The sequence below is a fragment of the Acipenser ruthenus genome, chromosome 4, assembly GCF_902713425.1.
Source record: "Acipenser ruthenus chromosome 4, fAciRut3.2 maternal haplotype, whole genome shotgun sequence".
NCBI lineage: Eukaryota > Metazoa > Chordata > Actinopteri > Acipenseriformes > Acipenseridae > Acipenser > Acipenser ruthenus.
Genome location: NC_081192.1, coordinates 35221150 through 35227346, shown reverse-complemented (window position 1 = coordinate 35227346; position 6197 = coordinate 35221150).

Genomic DNA, 6197 nt, shown 5'->3' with positions numbered 1-6197 from the left:
TCAGGGAGACGGTGTTGAATTCTCAAAATGTTTGTTTTATTTGAAACTACAGAGAATTCCTGTCGGGCCAGAATTCACGGCACCAAAATAATAACCCTACGTTTTAGTCTTGGCACTTTCACTGCATATTTTCTCCAGTCACAGCTCACACGCTCGCTCAGTCGCACCCACAGTTTCTCATTCAAGTTCAGGGCTGGACTTTCTCCAGTCCCCAGGCTCATGCTTATTATATAACCTCCCGTTGTTTCCCGCCACTGTCCGGCTCATCAACCAGTCACATCCATGCTCTGCAACCCCCGAAAAACAGCAGCACACAATCTCCCAGCTCATTCACTCACTCCCCCTTCCCATGCTAAGTAACGGCGTGACCCGTTCCCCTTACAATACATGTAACATAAAAGACAGACGAGACAAACTGAACAGACAACAAGTCCTGCAACAAAGCAATTGTCTGGGTCATTACAATATATGTTTTAATTTGAAAGTAAAAATATATGAAAGAATGATTACCTTTATGTACAAAAATCTTCACTAATATGCAATTGAACAAGAACTGTTGAGTATTTATTTCTGTTTCATTCAGTAGTAAATGGCAGTGTTTATATGATAGTGAAAAAGAAATCAATAAATATCAAGATAGATAAAGAAATAAATAAATGTCTATGTGTTGTTTATGTATTCATTTATTTCAATATTTATTAATGTACCGTATTTACTCGAATTTAAGTCGCACTTTTGTGGCCAAAATAAAAGTTCAATTTTGGGGGGAGCGACATGGATTCGAGGTTTTTAGTTAAGGTACCAATTTACATTTGCGCATGTCAATTATTCTGGTGCGCTTGAACAAGATCAACTACACCGTACTGCCCACTACAGATATTACTCTCGGTACAGTACCGGTATATTAAAATGGCTGCACAGCAAACTTCATGAACCATTTTTTAATGCAGCTTTTAAAAGAAAAGTAATTTTGTTTGCTGAAGAAAACAGTGTGTCAGAAGATGGAGACGCAATCAAAAGGCTATGTAATACTACAATATTAATAATAATAATAATAATAATAATAATAATAATAATAATAATAATAATAATAATATAATATTAATCTTTATTTATAGAGCACCTTTCATACCACAAGGTTCAAGGCTCTGCACAAAAAACAAAAAAGAAGGTAACAGAACACAAAGGTTAAAATCAAAGTTAATAAAACGGCATAAACCGATGAATAAGTTAAACAGGTTAAAAAAAAAAAACATCATATATCGCAAAAAGAGAAAAAAGACACAGTTTAAAACAACTAAAAACAACAATATATAAGGCCAGCCCGTCCAGGGAACTCGCTGCTTAGCGCCCTCACAGGTCAGGAGGGAGATTTACAACCAAGAATCATTGTATTTCTGTCTCAGGACCACAATGAGCGTTACACTGACAAGATCAAGATCAGAATCTCAGAACGATGAGATGACTCGAAAAAAAAAATCTCCAAAATGAAAAAAATAACAAAATAAATTCTCGCTGGCTGACTTCATCTTTCAAAATACTGCTTGTTTTCTCAACTAATCGTGTAGCACTGCCAGTATAACACAACATGCTTGCAAACTGAAGGCTATGGTTTCATCAAATCCCATGCATGGAAGACCTTTTTTTATATTTACATTATATAAAAAATGATGATATTTTGCATGCAAATATTCAATTTCTAAAACAGAAATAAATCATTTAATAAAAATGCCACAAAACTAGTTAATTGTCATTAAACTTGGATGTCCTGTAATATACATATGTCTGGCTAAAAGTGCCTGGGGTGTGCAAAAATCTGCAAAAAAAATGGGAGAAAAAGGAGAGGGACATTTTTACCTTACTTTGGCGACTTATTTCTCTTACTGTATGACAGGTTGTGGCAAAATGGTTAACAAGGTACAGGTGCAGAAGTGATGCAGTGCTTAATCAGGAGACAAGACAGTGATAATCCAATTAGAAATGTTTAATGTTGTAATCCAGGTCTGGTGACCTCAAACAATAATCCCAGGAAATACACAGTAATGTGTATTGCACTGTTAAAAAAAGGGTTTGCAGTCCCAAATAATAAACACAGTCCAGTTACAAACACAATACAGAAACACAGTCACCAGTCCTGGGTGCGTGCTGCAGTGCTTGTGGTGTTAATACAATTAATATCATTACACAAGTGTAGCGATGTCCAGGTTCGTCCTGGCCTCTGGCGACAGCTCTGGAATTCGTTAGCCGTCTACTAATAATAACAAACAAAAATGCTCCCGAGTGGCGCATCCAGTAAAGGCGCTCCTCGCAGGATGTGCCCTATAGCCTGGAGATCGCTGGTTCGAATCCAGGCTATGTCACAGCTGACCGTGACCGAGAGTTCCTAGGGGGCGGCGCACAATTGGCTGAGCGCTGCCCGGGTAGGGAGGGCTTAGGTCGGCAGGGGAATCCACGGCTCACCGCGCATCAGCGACCCCTGTGGCCGATAGGGCGCCTGTGGCTCTGCAGCGGAGCCGCCAGATCTGTGTTGTCCTCCGGCACTATAGGTCTGGTAGCATTGCTGTGGATCTGCAGTGCGAAAAATGACGGCTTGGAAGGAGCACGTTTCGGAGGACGCGTGTTTCAGCCTCCGTTTCCTGAGTCGGCGGGGGGGTTGCGAGCGGTGAGCCGGGGATAGAGATAATAATTGGGCATGCTAAATTGGGGTGAAAAAAACCGGGGTAAAAATAATTGGCGACGACTAAATCTTAACAAACAAAAATTAGAGACGAGACAAAACAAACAAAACACTCACAATACGTTTCATAATACTGGTCCTTCTGGGTCGTTCCTTAACCATAACTGAAAGAACAGATCACGTTGCTTTGTCCCCTATTTGTACCATCACGCATGACCCCTTGGTAAAGGACTGCAGCCACTCCTCCAATCCGCGGCTGCAACATCATTTCCCTTCCGGGTCGATGAGTTAGTGCACCGAAGCTCCGCCCCCTTTCTAGATGACCGACTTCCTTTTAACCCTGGGAATTAATTGTCAGGTCAATCAGTCCAGGGTACTCTGTTCTCATTACTTAGCACCCTCACAGGTCGAGAGGGAGATTTACCACCAAGAATCATTCTGTTTCTGTCACACAGGTATTGACTTTTTTTCTGGGAACTACAAATCAAAAGAGATTTACTTCTGCTGCATCAGTACCCTGAAAACATACAAACTATCCTTGCTGTATAAAGAGTCTCTGGCAGTTCTCGCTGATAACTTGGTGTGAGGAACTACCGTTCCTCTCAATCCTTGTATAAAGATAGTACTGCGTTTGTACTCAGTCTGTATCGTGTGATAATTTCTTCCTCCGACATACCTTGCAAGGTTAACCTTGCATTATAAATTGTGGGACTTACGCTCCTTTGTGCTATTCTCTGTTCCTCTTCTCCTCTCCTTTGAAGTCTTTGCCATTCTCTGTTCGCAAGCAGTGCCTCCATGTTGTGACTGACCACTGTGCTAACACACAGCTTTTATAAGACGGACCTGAGCTCATAAAGTCTGCTTCCCATTCGGGTTATTTAAAGCGTGGTTTAAGGAGCACTTTATAGTTAACACGGTTTAGTGAATACCATGTGAATATCATTATTCTAATTAGTGCCATCTTTCCACATGATTTAAATGCATTACGCATATTCATTAGATAAATGCAAATCAACCCACCGTCTCATTTGTAGGGCACACACTAAAGCATAAGAACCTTTTGTGAATAAGGCCCATAGTCAATTATTTTCTAAACTAAAATCTAAGATAATTTGATTTTATTTAATAGAAAAGGGTCTGGATGCTTATGAATTAGATTTAGTCATAAGATTAATACAAAGAAAGATAAGATGCTTGTATAAGAACAAATGTTTTTCATATATTTAGCAATGCAACCATTGTAGAAATGTAATTGAAACCAAATCCCAACTGATATTTTAATTGTGTGTTTAACTTGTTTATAGTCTGACTTCATACCTAGTTTTTGGTAAGGAGATCCTTGATGTCATAATATGAGTTTCTATGAGACTATCAGTATAGAAAAAAGTGAGTGGCCTGAAATTACTGATTTCTGCAGATAAAACTGCAAAATTGCAATTTCGACAACATGCTTTTACAGTGACTGAACATGTCAATGAAAACATATAGTAGGATCTCAATTGCTTTGAAGTTAAAACATTAATTATTTCTTCAAATTACTAAACTGCTTCTGAATGAGATCACTGTTCTTTGGTCAGTGTGGATGAATTAGCCCATATTATCAGTTTCATTGGGTTATTTATACCAGTCACAAAGTCCTGGCCATTACCTGTCACTGCTTTTGTGAAATAGCATGTGTCTGTCTGACAGCAGACAGTGGAGAACAAAAAATAATAATACTGCACATACAAAAACTGTGTCTTGCAGAAATTGCTTGGAGTGTGTGTCAGTGGTGATTTGATTAGTAAATAATGGTTTGATTGTCACAGATTATATGTTGCTCTCATCCCCCTGACATTTGTTGTACTGTGGGATTGATTTTTGCGAGCCAGTATGAAAAGGTCATTTTGATCAATGCGGTATAATTGGCATTATATTAGGACTATAGCCGGTTATTTTACTGTTTAATGATGAAATATTAAAGAATAGCAGGGTTGGATTGCGGTCATTGATGTGCACTTTCAATTACTGCTCATCATTGTTTTCAACCTGAACTAGAATCCATCATACAGTTATTAAGCTGATGCAAGCTTTTACTCCCTTAACCACAGTATTTCTTAATTATTTGTTATATTTCAAGTCCCTTGTCATTCAAATCTGCTGCAATATAGGCAAGTAAGCCTCATCTGTGCCCCTGGTAAGGAGTTTAAGTCATTATTTAGGATAAAATCAGACAGCAATCAGTGTATCAAGTAATGCACTGTTTCTTTTTACAACACTTTTAACCAATGATTCCATAGGTGCTGGAAAACTTGTTAAAGTTTTCAAGATTGAATTATTCTGCCACCACATTATAAATTCAATACATTTTCAGCAGGTATCAGGACCCCTCACAATCTTGGACTATTACTATGTTTAAATCGTCTAAATCATAGCAAAACTATGACCTGCGGGAGACAGGACGCTACTTTCAGCTGGGGGAGTTGGTGTGGGTTTACAGTCCCCGCCGAAAGAAGGGACGATCACACAAACTAGACGCTCCCTGGGTGGGACTGTGTACCATACTGCAGCGAGTGGGCGAGGTGGTCTACCGGGTGCAACTTTGCATCCAGAATCGAAAGGTTGTGCTCCACCATGACTGCCTTGCCCCATATCAGCAGTGTGGAGTAGTAGGGCAGCAGTGTGGAGTAGTGGTTAGGGCTCTGGACTCTTGACCGGAGGGTTGTGTGTTCAATCCCAGGTGGGGGACACTGCTGCTGTACCCCTGAGCAAGGAACTTTACCTAGATTGCTCCAGTAAAAACCCAACTGTATAAATGGGTAATTGTATGAAAAAAATAATGTGTAAAAAATAATGTAATTGTATGTAAAAAAAACAACAACTTGTAAGTCGCCCTGGATAAGGGCGTCTGCTAAGAAATAAATAATAATAATAATAATAATAATCTTGATCCTGTCCTTTTCTTAGTATGTTCTGTAATGAAACTGTAAAGAATAGGACAGTTTGACATAACAGTGGGGTGGAATAGTCAATATTTCAATAGTAAAAAGCCCAGGCTTGTTTTATAAATATACACACTCATTTTCCAAAAACTTACTTTGGAAATATATTCTCAATGTATGTCTCATGAAAAATATGGCTTGGTAAAATACAATCTACATGTTTGATGTGCGTCAGTTTGTTGGGTGTGGGGTGGGGAACTGCATGCAGGGCAACATGAAGGGAATGGGAGTGTATATGTAGGGTAAATCGTGAGACACAGGTGCGTAACAGAAGGACTACCAATAGTGGTGTAATATGAATCTATGTCCTAGCATACTTTCTGTTGTATGGAATTGCAGAAATTCCATGTCATAATACAATATTTTGCAAGGGAGGAATGGATGATGGGCTAGCATTAGCATTCAGAGCAACATGGTGTGACAGAGAGCGAATGAATCTGAGCCAACACTCTCCCTCCTGACCTGTGAGGGTGCTGTGTAACAGGAACAGTGTGCCTCGGACTGCATGGTTTGACAGCTCATTCCAGGGTCAGTTGGAA